At 39.3% G+C, this 16,528-nt stretch overlaps 1 protein-coding gene across 25 annotated transcripts in view; it reads right to left on the reverse strand.

Annotated features, from left to right (window-relative positions):
* The window catches only part of FOXP1 (forkhead box P1), a 627,100-nt gene that overhangs the window by 168,833 nt on the left and 441,739 nt on the right, over positions 1 to 16,528 (reverse strand). Inside the window, exon 1 of one of the 25 annotated variants that reach the window (XM_045832501.1) lies at positions 863 to 953. The exons of the other annotated variants lie outside the window; for them this stretch is intronic. The gene's annotated coding sequence lies outside the window, so the exon portion shown is untranslated. Of the gene's footprint in view, positions 1 to 862; positions 954 to 16,528 lie in introns of those variants that run through there. 25 annotated transcript variants of the gene reach the window in all.

Genomic DNA, 16,528 nt, shown 5'->3' on the forward strand with positions numbered 1-16,528 from the left:
GGCTTACCAATTATACTGTGATTGGGGGTCAGGGTTGGGTGAGGGGTGGAGAGAGGGTGGAGAGAGGGGGGAAGGAGGGGAGAAGGACAGAAGCACAGCAGACAGGAAAAGGTGGAACCTTTTAAAACAAATCAAACCATGTGTTAAAAAACTCATTTCAACAGAAAGGACAGAGAGCAATCACATGGCTCTTCAACTCAGGCAAGGCTGCAACCCAGGTCCCAGGGTCTTCCTGCTGCCCTAATTATCCACAAGGAGAATTCTGAAAGGAGTCTTCCAACATCCAAGTTAACAACCACCATGGAAAGTGAGGCAGGCTTTCTTTTCCTTTGCAGCCTACCCTGTTTAAACAATAGTAACATGAATGAGATAATGACCGTGCTTGTTTCAGCCGTCTGACTTTTATTGGCATGAAATTGGTACAAATATTATCAAGACCGATTCATAAATGATGACAGTGTCAAGATGCAAACACCAGAGGACAGTTCTGGAGAGGCAGTCACAGGCACAGTTCCTGCACTCTTTTACTACTTGTGATAACAGGAAGAAAAAGAAGGCAACACAAAACAGTGTCACAAATAAACAGAGAGATTTTATCTACATTCAAAGCCTACAAAACTGTCCAGAGGACACACAGGCTGCTTACTTAGTTGGTAACATCCAAAGACACATTTGAAAGTAAGAGCAAATTGTGGAGTTAGAAGAAACCAGTCCTCTTAAATCTCTAAAAAGAAAACTGCTGTTAATGGAGAGAGGAGGAAAGGAGAACAGCACTAAACAAGTTGTATCACCCCACAGGAGCACAGCCCTACTTTGAAAGTTTAAGCCAGAGAAATCGGTCCCTTTTCCTCCGGACACTTACAGAGAAACTGAAGCATTTGTCGGAGTGAGCAGGACTGTCTGCCTTTGGATTTCCGTCTTCTCGCTGTCGAAGGGTTCTGGCTGTTTCTGCGAGGCGGGGTTGTGAGTAGTAAAGAAGATGTTTGAATAAACAGGAAGTGCTGCGGCTGCAGCACACTGGGAGAAAAGGAGAAAAGGCACTGAACAGTGAGTGCCCTTTGTGGCAACCTCAGGGCCGCCTTGCTCCAGGGGCACTGGCTGTGCTCGCTCAGTGACAGAGAAACCACAAGAATTCCTCAAGCAATTCTTCACTTTGAAAGTTGAAAGATCAGTGGGAGCTTGCAGGTAATTTTCAAAGTTGCATTGGGCCCTTAAAGAAAACTACTAATGCTCCCCATATTTAAATCTCTCCATGTCTGCATCAGCGAGACAGCACAGTAAGTGTGCCCTGCCTGGGTCAAGCCGTGGCCAAAACAGCCTATTCAGGCAGACAAATTACACGCTGACAGGGTTTTAGGAAACCCACTCTTGAGATATTTTTGTGGTGACATATACATAGGCATGATGCTTTCAAAAAAAAAAAAAAGGAAAACTCAGATTCAGCACACTTAGAGGATTTTGTCACATGTATTTGTAAAGAATGCAGGGTCCCACACTCTAGGGATATGCCCTTGATCTTGCTTCTGCTGCTTTTCCTTTACGTTATCCTCTTCTATAACCCTCTGAGCTATGTTACCTGTGTATCTGGCCACCTTGATCGCCCACTCAGACCCTCTTGAACCTGCCCCAAACTAATTATCAAAGTCTTGTCTTCCATCACCTGAGTAAATAACAGGTACAGTACAGAAGAGTAAACTCCTGAAAGCTGAGCAAATCAGCTTGAAAAAGTGGATGAAGAGTTGAACAGCCATATTCAATAAAAAAAGAAAAGGGAGAAGGGAGAGGAGGAAGAGAAAATTCCTATTGCTTCATGGCACTGTTCTCTGCCACGGAAGCAACTGATTTGTTATTTAGCATGCAAGGCTGGCCTGCCTGTTACCCAGGTGCTAATACTTGGCTAAAATAACTCACTGGGAACTGTCAGTGGGATGTTTACATGGGCCCCAATCTTTTGTTCATAAGAGAAAAAAATTTTTACTGGAATTCATCTTCTTTTGATCTCACACTCAAAGCAGAGGGAGCTTGATAGACATTCAAGTCTGAAAGCAAATCCAGACACCGCAGATAAACCGCCAGAATATGACAGGCAGAAGCATCTAAAGCTTATAAAAATGAAGAGAATAGCATGTCACCTGAGTATTACAATAGCAGAAATCAAGAGACATATTAGGGGGAACTGATCAGCCACAAAAACAGTTCAAAAGACAGATCACAGAAACAGAGGACTGGGGTAAGGGAGAAAGATGGGAAGGATCTGGTGTACCACCTCCACGCCCTCTGGGTCCACAGGCTGCCATGCCTGCCTCTCCACTTGTAGGAAGAGTTGATTACCCAGTTCAAGTGTTCCTTGCCTAACTCAGCTGGTCGATCCATAAACACTGGATCCTAGGAATCAATTTCCAAGGGACAGGGGAAAGCAGACTCTTACTCCGCTCCGTGTCCAGGGTGCCACATTTTGTTAGTGTCCTCTGCATCTGTAATGCTGTTTCAAAAGGCACAGAGATGGGCAATGGGCAAATGGACAGTAGGGAAAACCATCTCTCAACAGAAAGGCTTGAAGTAGTTTGAGATAGGGCAGGAGAGCTCTAAGTAGCGTGGATCCTTAAAATGGCCAGTTGCCAATGAACAAAAATGTTTCAGTCGCACAAGTACATGTCCCACAGCTAAGAATTATCAACACCTAGCAGCTTTGCAGCCAACTAGTGCAAGTTCATAAATTATCCCAAGAACTTTCTTACAGGCTCACAATTTTTTCTTTTAAAAATAAGCCTCTTATTCTAATTAAAGTCAGTGCATTGTAATAAAAAGGTAATTCTCCCAGCATTTTTTTTACTTAAAGTTGTTTGTTAACAAACACTGAGTGTAAACTGACAGCATCATGATTTAGCCTGCAGTGAGAGCCAAGACCCTGCAGGAGCACAGAGGCAGATCTTCCACAGCACCCTTGGATTTCAAAACGTAGCCCTCCCCCCTATTTGCATAAGCTGACGGTAAAATGTAGATTTAAAAATGTGTTAACCAAGTTAAAAGCTGTAATCAGTATAGGATTTTTGCTTCATGCAAACAAGACCCCTGGGTAACTTTGTTATAAATGTAAAAAAACAAAACAACAGCCTTATTGGATTCTAAGACTGTTTTTAAAATGTTACCTTCTATCTTGCCTGTACAGCTATCTGATATGCTAATACTCACTATTTATTTTCTAACTGTACTAGTTCAATGTGTAAAAGTGGCTACTATTCTCCAATCTTAAAAAAAAGTTGCTTTTAATGCTTATACCAAATATCTTCCCACTAAATATTCCACGTTGCTATAATTGTTACACTTACCCAAAACAGGGAAGTTTACTGTGTAAAAGCAAATACAAATCCCATTATACATTATAAAAGATTTTTCTACAAAGAATGCTGTCACTACCACAGTGAAGCAAGAAGTAGCAACACTCTCTTTCTCTCATGACCATTAAAATTCTTTTTTAAAAATGTGCCATGTATAAAGAGCTTCATTAATATAATTAAATGACTGGGCTGTTTTTTTTTTTACATAAACAGCTTCTGGTACATCATTTAAAAAACCCTCATAATAACATCACTAAAGAGCTACCGTTTTTAAAAGAGAAATTGTCTGCCCAGGGCACCATGGGACCATAGCCATGCTCTAGGCCTCTTCCTCCTTTTGACTTCTCTGGACTTGAATGTCACCACAGACCTTGAATCCTCCAATATGAAATGGCTTCATGCTAATTGCTCTAATTGCTTGAAGATGTGCAGGCAGGTGAAACCTGATCCCCACAGCCATTGTAGACCAAGAACAACACTGGAATGTTTACACAGTGGCTTGATTGTAACAGACAGAAGGGCCCAGTTTAAGACAGCAAAAACACAGCTAATAGGTGACCCCTTAATGCAATTCTCCTTTAAAAAGAAAAAAAAAAGACACAACAAAATACAGTTTCTAAAAGGCAGTGTCCAAAATGCCAAGGTTATTTGCTTGACTCTTGGAGTGAGTACACGTTACTTTGCACCTGACATTTACACCCAAAATTCTACCCCAAATACATTTTTTACCTTAAAACAAAAAAGTACTTTATGTCACTCACCTTACAAACAGATTATGACTGTATGGTATTTCCAAGTAAAGTGCGCTCATTTAAATTTTAAATTGAGTATGTTTTAGTCCTGGAATACTCTATGCCCCTTAAAGGAGAAGCCTGTATCTTCTTGTTTATTTCTTTGCTTCTTCTAACCTCCATTTATGGAATTCCTGACCCTTGTACATTCCTTGATTGCAGTTAAAAGTTGATCCCAAACCCTCTCATGTTGGTGCTTTAGACAAATGTACATCCTCTCAGGCCCCTTTTCCTTTGTTACTGTGTGGGACTGTGGTCTGCTTCTCATCTAGAGGGGCAAGGCAGCTGGGGGAGTGGCTGACAGAGTTACTCAATGAGAGTGGCCGTTCTCCCTGGAAATTTTAATTAATTGAGATGGATACAGAGATTTGACAATGGCTCCCCAGAGCCCTCTCTTAACAGAGCACAAATGTTACCAATGCTGAACAGGAAATATACTATAGCAAGACCAAGATAAAAATACCACAGCACCCACAAGGTGTCATTAACAAAAGGAAACTCACAAAGGTTAGAGGTAGGCTTAAACAGGTGTTGAATATATATGAATATATATACACACATATATATATATAATCTGAATGTAAAGGAGTATTTCATATACAGCCAAGAAAGCACTGCAAATCAAGAAAAATTAAACATTTTACTACAAAGGTAAAAAAAAGCCACAAAATAATGACATTATTTTAAGATTAAGTTGGGCAATTAAAAGCAGTAGATATACCTTGTAAATGAGAACAGAGAAGCAGGAAACATTCCTTAGAGCAGGGAGCATTGTCCAACTGATGCAGTGCTAAGCTGTGCTACAAGTGAACTTCTGATGATGAAATACACAATGCAGAGACAAGGGGCAAAGTGTTCTTTTAACGGTATCAAACATTTTTAGTTATAGAGGCTGGGTAATAAATATGGGAGCTTCCATTGCTTTTGACCGTTTGTCTCTAAACACTGAGAGGTGAAGTAATAAAGCAAAAATAATTGCACAGAACCTCCTCCGAATCACAGCCACCTCGCAGGGTTTACAGACACTCATACCTTGTTCTAAAAGATACAAGCCCTTATTAAGAAATAATGTGTCCTTTGAAAAGGGAGGGGGAACAACTACCCATTTATATCCATTTAAAGATTAAGTATAAACTAGTCTAATCCAGTGAGAGAAACACTGAGAGAAAAAGTAAACAGGTCCCCACCCTACCCCCAAATCTTTCCCCTTAGAAAGCTCTTGCACTGAGTGCCTGGTACCAGGGCTGCCCTATTCATGGGAGGGTCAGCAAAGCTATGCTAAACTGACAGGTTCAGTTTACAGCAGGCCAGAACTTTGTTTGGATATACTGGCCTTGCTCACCGCCAGCTTAACAACAGATGGCTAGAAAACTTTCATTATGCTGCACCGGACTGAACTGCAAACAATCCAGAAAACTGTGAAAAGTTTAACTCCCTCCAAACCAGTGTGCCCAACGAGGGCATACCCAGAGCCAGTGAGCCAGCACAGGACAAAGGGACTGTGGTGATGATGGTTAAAGCAACTGCCCAAGTCAACTCAAGGCACCGGTCCAGATGCCAGAGCACAGTGACCCACCCAGGTCTTGGTTTTAACTGCTCAAAGCCCAGGCCTTATAAGGACTTGTAGGCACTGTGTGCCTTCTTCTTCTTCTTTTTCTTTTCCTCCCCCTCCTCCCCATCCTCCTCCTCATCTTCCTCCTTCTTCTTAGGTTGCCCCTACCAGAAAAAAAGCATACTGTCAATTTCCCTTTCCTTCAGAGAAAGAAAATCTTCCTCCAGCTAGTTTCCAAGCTCCCTCCCTTCCTGTCTTTTCTCCCTCTGGAAATTGGGAAGACAAGACCACATAGTCTCACTTCAACACACCTAGGTTTAAATGATTTATCCAAAGCTGTATGTAATTTAAATATTTATTAAATCAATTCAATCACATGAACCCTAATATCTCCTAATGCTCTGAGACAGGATATAAATGCACCTTCAAGGGTTTAATTCAATTGGAAATCTGAGAAGTCTTATCACTAGAAATGTGTTATTTTCATATTACTCAAGAAATGAACAAATGTATTTTCCACAAATGTATTTTAGAAGCTACCCTTTCCTGTTATTGAAAGAAAATTGTGTTTATTACTCCTTTAGCATAGTGTAAACTCATAAATGTCAACAGAGAGTACAAGGAAAACTGTCAACTAAATATTGTTTCCTCCATGAGCTGTTCTTCCAAGTCAATTATGCCTTTCAACTTCTGGGGCATTGTATGATAAACTGGCAGTAAAAATCATTCACATTAATATACCATGGTGCCTTGCCTGCAAAAGGTAATTAAAGAAGTAAATGACTCATAAGAATAGACATATTAGCTGCAAAATGAAAGGCAACTGAGCTGCCACATAAAAATATGTACCATTAAGATACTGCATTTTCATATTCTTGTAATCAGCTTCAGTAGACTAATGCTTATTTAATCCAGTTCTGTGCTAAGTCCATCAACAACTGTTTTTTGCTGTTTTCTCCTTGACTGAACATTATGAGAGCAGGTTTGGAATAAATACAGCAATGAGATTTTTGCATACTCAATTGAAGTACAGGTTTTTACAATTTAAAATCTATTTCTCTTTCTCCAAGAAATACAATATAAAAAAAAAACACAGAAAGATTACTGGTGGAGAAAAAAAATATATATTGCTAGCTACACATGCCCCCTTCTCTCTCTCTCTCTTAATCCTCACCCAAGGAAATGTTTGGTGATTTTAGACAGAGGGAAAGGGTTGAAAGAGAGAGGGAGAGATCAGTTGGTTTCCTCCCATATGTGCCCCAGCTGGGGATTGAACCTACAACCTAGGTATATATTCTGACTGGGAATTGAAGCTGCAACATTTTGGTGTATGGGACGATGTTCTAACTAACTGAACCACCTGGACAGGGTTAGACATGTCTCTAAATAGCAGTTCATTTCAAGGAAATAATATTTGTCTCCATGTTCACCATTTCTGACCCATCTAGTAGCAGCACAGAGGGAAGGGTATCATGCCTCTACTTGCCAGATTTCTCATACCATTATGAAGCACTCCCTTTTGTTAATAATTTTCTCCATTAGTATTAACAGGATGAAGACAAGTTATCCTTTGTCAGGGGTGGGAAGAGAAAGTAAAAAGCAAGGAGGAGTTGGCAGGTGGGGTGCCAGAGATGGCTTCAGAATTGCATAGTAGCCCAGGTTCCTTTCCTTCCAGAGGGTTAGCCATCTGACTGCTTAAAACATTCTCAAAGAAAAGGGAACTGGCCCTCAAATTAACTGCTCTACTTTCCATCACTGCCTTTCAAACTACCATTTTGCTTTCTTCTTCCTATCCTTCATTGCAGCCTTCCCTCCCAGTACAGCCCAGCCATAAGAAAACATCATCCATACAGTGTGAGATTTTTCACTCAAGCTGCTCATTTCCCTGCTTCTGGAGCCTTGATCTTGACCAGTGAGATGAGTCCACTATTTGCACTATTAGTATTTCTGGGAACACTCAGGTGCATGAAATTTCCTGGAGGCTGGAGAAATGTCTGTTCTTGTTGTGGAAATTAGGGCTTTTTGTTAGTGACTGCTAGCATAAGGCTTTGCCTATTCAGTTTGGGAATTTTAGCTTTCAGAACCTGCAAATCTCCTGATGTTCAATGCCAGTTGTGAAAATCGGCCTATAAAACATTAGGATATCATGCTTGCCAGCAATTCACTCACTTTAAACATCTGATGCATCTTGATGAGGTCTCCTAACTTATAAAAAAATCCAAAAGCGATTCCAGCCCTGTTTAGCTTGTTTGTTTTTTGTTTCTAAGATAATAGGTTTTCCACAAAAGTGAAATTCTAGATTTCTTACAAACGGAATCTTCTCCTCTTCCCTCCTCCTGTGAATACATAAGTCTCTTAGGCTTTACAATTGACGAGCAGCCAGCTGGGCCCTCAAAGACAGTCCAGGATGTAAGGATGGCCCTATAAGGACCCTTTAGTGTTTATTTATCTTTTAACAGTTCTCAGAGCTGCAGAGAGCCTTCCAGATTTAGGCTCGATCTTTCCTTGAAACATTTTACTGCCTCAACATTCGAGCAGACACCGTTTGGAACCACAATTAATGAGCTCTAGTTCTTTTTCTAATTAAGGAACAAAGGTTCCTGTGTGCACAGAATGGTGACTGTCTGCAGAACACACGTGGGAAGAGAAGTGAATGCTTCTAATTGCTTCAAAATGGGATATTTAATATTTAGGAACATAGCGGGAAGGAGAAATAAGAGCATTTCCAACATTCTTTACAAATAAGGCTTTACAAAATATTGTTAGCTGTTAATGATACATCATTATGAAAAATGGAAAGTTACAAATAACATCCATGTAACCTTTGTATTCATGTGAATTAACCATAGGTGTGAATACAATAGTATATGAATTAGCTTAATAAATACATTTAAAAAATAAAAGGCTCTCCTCTGAAAAAGGCGAGAGGCAGCTCCTCTGAGACTGATATTCCTCAGACTTCAGCAGATTAGGATTCAAACATGTAATTAAGAAAGATAACCCCAGTTCTTATAGTAATTAGGGGCTGTGGGAAACACAATACTATCTCTCAAAAGTGTTACAAATATACCACACTTCTAAATAACCTGCAATGCTTGGAAAGTATACTCGCTACCAAGGGCAAAGCTGCTATGCAGTGCGGGAACAGTAAATGACAGACTGGCGTTCAAGTCCATTAGCTGCTATGTGATAGGGGCCCATTCACTAGCATGCGACCTGTGAAAAATCTTAGATCTCTTTAAATCTTTGAATTGGATTACTGCATTAATTCTTACGAACTGCAATCCTTCAACCAAGTCAAATTACCCTCATTAACAGTGGAAAAACTGCCTCTGCAATAAGTTTTTTAAAAAAGATATTTATGACCTATAATCACTTTCACACACTTTGCCTAGAAATGTGATGAACTGACACCAACAACTTTGAACACAGCAGCATCCCAGTTTTGCATATTAATTCAGGTTAAAATAAAAATGAAAGCAGTTGCATGGTGTTTTAATTATTTTTCTCATCTATAGAACATTTCCGTTTGTAATGACAACTTCTGATAAGAAGCAAATAGCCCCATTCTGCAGGAGAGGAAACTGGGGCACGACAAGGACCAGCAGTGCAAATTGTCCACACTCTCTCCACTGACCAGGCAGAGCAGGACCTTCTGCTCCTCTGTTTTGATATCACACTTAGGAATTCAATCAGAATTGACAGACCTTCAATGCCATCGTTGAGCAATGGGCTAGCTTCTCTGTAACACACTCAGAGACTTAAAAGACAGGCACAATGAAAAGGTAGGACCTCAGCTTCGAGTGCAGAAATGACCCCATAACAAACATAACAGAAGCTGCATTAATTCTTCCATCACCACATTTGCTGTTATTGTTGAACTTGCCTGAGAATTCATCCAGTATGTCCTTTTACCGTGATACAAGAAAAAGAAATGTAAATCAATCTGCTATGCCCTGTTGCTTCCTACAATGGTCTCATCAGAAATATGATAATAGCTTGACAGATTTTGAACAACTTTTGGTACTTTATGGCAAATGAGCTCCTCAAAGCACCACTGACTGCTGTTCCTCAGATCCTGGGATGTTACTGCTTCAGCTCTATTTACTTCCCAGCACAAGCGGGCGGGCAGAGAAGAGTCCACACTGCGAGGTGAGTACTGGGGAAAGGACTGGGCAGAGACCAGCCAGTGTCAGTTAGTGTTTATTGAAACAGATTATCTTTATATCATGTATTTAAAAATGGGAAAAGGTAAACAGGTAGATGGTGCTTTCCAGGACTCAACAGTAACCAAAGTTCTAAAGAGCTATAATAAAATGCTAACTGGAGTTCATAATAAAAACCCAGAGGCACTACAAGGTTCTGAAGTGCCTTCTGAATTATCAGAGGAAAAAAAGGTATATTTTGTTCAGGACAGTTGTATGTGAAATGCATTTACTTCAATCTATAAATCTGTAACAAGGCAGTCTTTATTTAGCATAGGATAAGAAAAATCAATTAAGTAGAATATTATCTCCAATGATCCTATAATCTATTGTAGCCTTCCTTTTTAAAATAATTTTCCCAAACCAGTATTGTTAAGATGACCACTTCAATTCCACACCGTTAGATCTGTAGGGGCATGTTATAGTCTAATAATAATGAAGATAGTATTTATGAATCTTACTGCGCATCATCCTTCCAATGACCTTGCAGGGTGGGAATTAACCTATTCCCATTTTACAGAGGAGGAAAACAAGGCTCAGGGAGGCTAAGTTACTTAGGTCAAACAGCTTCTAATTGCATATATGACTGATTGGAGTTGAAAGTAAAGCTTAGAAAAAAATCAGAGAGAGAAGCTGTTTAAAATAAGACTGGGAAGAAAGAAGCACCTGTCTTAGGCATTAAAAATCTGTAAGGAACCATTATGCAAATATCAGATGGTCCATGACTTGGAGACTCATCACCCACCTCCTAACCAGTGTCACTGCACATTTTGAAAGACAATTGTTCCTCTTTGGTTCTCCCATTTGTAGAGTCTCTTTTCTTTCTCTGTCAAGAGCTGTATGAATGTCAAGCAGGTGCTTTTCAAACAATAAAAGCTTTAGCAGTAGACCTCATGATTGAATTGGTTCACTACTCTAACAACCTTTCAAAACAAATGTTAAAGTTACCTTTTTAACCAGAACCAGAAGCATATATTCTATCCATGTGTCAATGAAACACATGATTTTTGATGCCTCCTCTGTACCAAGCACAGTCTTGGCCTATGAAGGTACCTCTTCCTAACTCATAATCTAATGGGAAATAAAGATAAGATACTGACAATACACATATCCAGAAGTAGAGAGCCTCTATGAAGGAAGCCTTAATAAAAGAACAACTTCCCATACTTGTCATTTTTAGCCCAGTCTAGATAAGGCCATCAGGGAATTTTTCCATGAGGAGGTGACATTTAAGATGAGACACAAAAGTAGAAAAGGAATCAAAGAACCAAAGAGCAGAGAGAGAAAACTCAAGGAAATGGACTGTAAAGGCTGAAAAGAAATCAGGTTTGAAACATACTAAAACAAAAGATGAATTTACTAAACAGTTAGTGATATACAATCGTTCAACAACACTGTTTACCTCACTCTTTCTTAATCCTTTTAAGGCAAAAGACATACACTAATTGTAAATATGTTTTTAATTACTTGACCTAATAAACACAAAATGCATTGTGTTGGCAAAAAACTGTTAAAAACATAAAAGAATTTATGTAAGTACTACTGAAAATAAACATCTTAGAGTTGGTTCTTATTTCTGTCTGTCTTTACCTTCCTAATGCTGTAATGCATTGGTGGTAGGCACCATTCTGAGGTGATCACCCACATTCCTACCTCCTCTTTCCAGATATTCAAATACTAATTAAGGTGTTAAAGAGAGAGAGAGAGGGAGGGAGAAAGAGGGAGAAAGAGAGGGAGGGAGAGAGAGAGAGAGAGAGAGAGAGAGAGAGAGAGAGAGAGAGAGAGAGAGAGAGAGAAAACATATCAATTTGTTGTTCCCTTGTTTATGCACTCACTGGTTGAGTCTTGCATGTGCCCTGATCCGGAGATTGAACCCACAAGCTTGATGTTAATTGGGACAATTCTCTAACCAATTGAGCTCACTGGCCAGGGCTAGACTCCCTTCTTATCCTTACTGGTTTGCTTACTGAACTGCTGTGGACCTTGAATCAGCTCTCCCTGAACAACGACTGAATGGACAAGGTGGATCAGTAAGTAGGCACTTGGAGCAAGGCAGTGAGCATCATGGTTGTGGTTTACAAATGCCCAACACTGGGCGTGCAGAGGCAGCTAACCTCAGGCAGGTGCTAGTGTGCCTACACTTAAGCAGCAAATGGTGCCCATCAGTTAGTCAGGTGAGGTGGGTGCACAAGGAAGTGAGCAGGGGAGGTTCTGGGCAGAGAGATGAGTGTGCCCACAGACAGAGATCCAAAAGTGACCAGCGAGTGTTTGGGACCTGGCAGGAGGGGCCAGAATTGAGAAGGACAGGATAAGTCTAGTGACAAGAGACAGGCTGGTCCTTGCACACCATGTGCAAAAGCTTAAATTTAAGTGTTTTTGTTGTGTTAATTTACAAATGGACTCCTTGGGTGTGGGAGCTATACAGTACTATACATTTTAACACATGTAAACTCATGTAGTCACCACCATGATCAGGACACAGAACAGTTTCAGCAGCACCCCCCACAAAGCCCCTTAGGCCACAGCCCCTCCCAGAGAAACACCCCTCTATCCTAACCTCTGGCACCCACTTAACTATTTTCTATCACTGTTGTTTTATTTTTTCAAGAATCCCATACATATGGAATCAGGTATCACTCAACATATCTCCAAGATTATTCCAATCTGCTGAGTATATTAATAGCTTGTCCATCATTATTCCTTAGTATTATTCTCCCATATTGAGATGCCATAGTTTATCCACTCACCTATTGAAGGGCACTTGGTTTTTTCCTTAGCAACTATAGGTTTTTCTGTAAACATATATATTTCTTTTCTCTAGGATAAATATTCAGGAGTGTGAGTGCTAGGTCACCTGGTAACTGTATATTTAATTTTTAAAGACACTGACAAACTGTTTTTCAGAATGGCTGTTCCATTTTGCTTTCCCATCAGCAATGCATGAAAGTTCATTTGTTCCACATCCTTGTCAGCATTTGGTATTGCTGCTGGTATTTTTTTATATTTTAGCCATTTCAATACATGTGTAATATTGTCTCATGTCCCCCCCCCAGCTCAACATGGTTATTATAATTTGCATTTCCCTAAACTTTTCATGCCTTCTGCATATCTTTTTAGGTGAAATTTTTGTTCAAGTCTTTTGCCCATTTTTTAAAATAGAAAGGATTCATTGTAGAGTTTTGAGGGTTCTTTATATATCCCATATACAAGTCCACGATTGAAGATGTGATTTTAAAGTATTTTCTCCTTGTCAGTACCTTGTCTTTAACCAGGAATTATATTTTCAATTTAGAAAGTTCCTTTATACTATGTTAGAGAGGAAAGATGGAAAGGATTTTTGGGTGGGGGCACAACGTGCCCGAGTGCTCAGCACACAAGAGAGAAGAGAGTGTCCTTAGGTGGCGGAGCCTGTTTCAGTCTAGGCCATTTGGGCAGTGCTATTAGTGGTGTTACTAATGCTGCCACGTAAAGGTGACGTCCTCCTGTCTTCTGTTGTTAGTGCAGGTGAACCATCCCAGGTAATAAATCAAAGAAGCCAGGTGGTTATTTGTATGTCAAAATAAGGGAAATTAATTTCAATGCCCAAACATGGCCCTCCTTATACTAAAAAATGACTAAGAAATACTCGTCCTTTTCATGAGAATGTCTTGGAAAACCAACACCTAGAAAACAAACACTGGGCCAATTCACCCTCTGTTTTTTCAAGGGAGGCACTGTTGTCTCCTGAGATTCGGAAGTCAAGGGGAAGAATCATTTATAAAATGAAGAGCAAAAAAGTAATACACTGATTGAGCAAAAAAATATTCATGGACTTTCAAGAAAGGGAGGATTATATTAGTAAATTGCGTGTAGTCACATTTTTTCAATCCTTAAAAAAACCTTTACTGTGCTTTTTTGCAAACCCTAATTGTCTCATTTTCACTGAAACTCAAAGATGCTTTGAATTTAAAAGTATAAAAATATAAACATTAGAGCTGTGAACAGGAGCACGCCTACCAATGGTGAGATTTCTAGGTGGCAGCATGGCCAGACCACACAGGTAACACCTTCGCTGGTGGGACAGGTTGGAGAAGTCTTATTGAGAAGAAGTTGGAGAAGAATTCTGGGTCTGCTCCAAGTGAACAGTTTTCCTCCCTCTCTCTTTGCTTCCCTTCTTGCCCCTAAAACCTTTTCTCTGCAAAGCAGTTGAGGGGTCTTTTGAAAATGCACATCAGATCATGCCTTTGCAACACTTCCCAGTGTACCAAGCAGGAACACTTACTACTCTTATTCATGTATGTACATGAGAGGGGCTAAAAATACATGTTGGTTAAACAATAGAATGAATAAATGATTGTGCGCCAAGGTAGGGATTACACTTTGTAAGACCAGCCTTTTCTGCATTTATTTTAAAATATTTTTAAAAGAAAAAATGGAAATGCTTTGTCATCTCAGGTGGGAATGCATTTCTGGGATATAGTAATAACAAAAAGTTCAAGAACTATAAAGAAATAATTGATAAATAAAATTATATTAAAATTGAATATGGCAGAAATAGCACTAAAATCATAAGTTAATAACTGCATTTCATTAACCTAGAAAAAAGGTCTAATTTTTATGGTACATATAAATCTCTTATAAATCAGTAAGTAAATAGATAAATCCAAGAGAAAATTAGGCAAGTAACATGAAAGAAAATACAGATGTTGCCTAAACAAAATGAAACAAAACAACAAAGTTGTTAATTTCACTCTTCTGGAAAACATATCTAATTTCATTTATTTGGTTTTTATTTTTTCCATTTATTTCTGAACCAAGTGTCCAACGATAAACATAAAGCCTTGAGCTCCAGAGAAAAACTGAAGCATACTCATGGAAAATAACGTAGATACAGCATTGTCTTCCTTCATTTGACATGTGTTAATTGCTTAAGCTATTATGAGCACGTCTCAGTTTCCTCATCTGTTAAATGGGAACAATCATAGCACTGACCTTACTTAGGTGAGATTCCATAGAAAGTGCCAGAGGTAATTTAACCTAAGCTTTCTTTTATTATCATGTCAGGCACGAAATTACAACAGATAGGAATTCTGCTGTAGCCAGTATGGCAGGAACACAGGGAAGGGAAAGATGTATATCAACATTACGTGGGTAAAGAGAAACTGCTGAGAGTTCCAAAGGGAGGCAAGATCATGTCCAGTCCAAGCTGTCAGAGATTTCCAGGAAGAAAGGGTGTTCGAACCACACCTTGAAAGATAGAAAATCTGGACGTGGCTACTACAGTCTGCTAATACAGTGTGGCAGTCACACTAACCAGCACTTCTTGGCTCAGGCACTGAAGATGGCAGCGGCAGAGAGCAGAGATGGCCTCTACTATTGAGGAGTTCCCAATTTAATAGGAAAGAGAGTTTAAATATGTTTGAAAAGCAAAGAAATAATAAACTCGAAATTCAGGAGGATGATTACCTACCTGCATGGGCTATGGGAGGAAATGCAAATTATGCACAATCGGCCAATTCTTGGATTGATTAGGTGTGAAGGGTGTTAATGAATGCTTGTTATATTATGCTTTATAACTTAGTAAGTGTGTTATATACTGTATTTAATAGCTTCTAAGTTTCCTTTTTCTTTCTTTTCATTTTTAACATCTCCCAAATTGGGATGCCTCTTAACAGAGATAATAAAGCATCATGGATTAGCGGATCTGGCTGTCATGTTCACTTTATTCCTGGTACATAAAATAAAAGTCTGAATGATTCAATGATATACGGCATATTCTTCTTATGTATATGTATATTTTTAAAAGACAATAAAATGTTTTTAAAAACTACATATGCCTTTTATCAGCTAGATAGACTGAGTATTATTTTGTGAGCTACTTAAAAAAGGCAGGCATGTTTGTTCATACTGTAAGGCACAGGAGGTAAATTCATAGACAAATTATGGCTTCCATTTAATTCTGCTCATACTGAAAAATCAGATTCTACTAAAAAAGAAGGCATTACTAGGAATTGGAATCTGCTTTCTTCCAAATCCACAATTAATGCTTTTTCTCACCCCTCCCCTCCTTTTTCGCTGCTGGTGAGAAGGGAATGCAATGGGATTGGAAATCACTTATCCACAAAAGTGATCATTAGTATTTACTAAAATGATTATCAACATCCATAACACTGGAAGTTATTTAGTCCATAAGTCACTAGGTATTGCAATCACCTTGAAACATGATTGAATTTTAAAAAAATAATTTGGTTCCGGAGAGCCAGAGGTGCCATAGATTCGTAAGCTTGAGCTTGGGCAGCGTAATAACAGGAAATGGTTTTGCCAAAGCGATGGCACATGCTTGATGCAGATCCTTTCCTTCCTTCCTTCCTTCCCCCTTGCCGCACCCAGACTTCCAAAGGAAAGCTGCAGCAGGCTCTGCTGTGAGATAAGGGAGAAACCCACAAATGCAGGGAGGATGCTCTTTGGATGGAGTGGGACAGCCTGGCAATAGCAATGTATGCATCTCTATTTTCCTTTAAAGAACAGTTATAATTTAATATGGTAAAATTATATAATTAAGTCTACTCAACTGGAATAAATTCTTCTGATATGCATTCAGAAAGTCAGTTTGTATCCTATCCCTAAAATATACTATTCGTCTTTGTGTCTACTCACCACTTC

Source organism: Phyllostomus hastatus, unplaced genomic scaffold, assembly GCF_019186645.2.
Source record: "Phyllostomus hastatus isolate PE091 unplaced genomic scaffold, TTU_PhHast_1.1 phas_contig_16, whole genome shotgun sequence".
Classification (NCBI taxonomy): domain Eukaryota; kingdom Metazoa; phylum Chordata; class Mammalia; order Chiroptera; family Phyllostomidae; genus Phyllostomus; species Phyllostomus hastatus.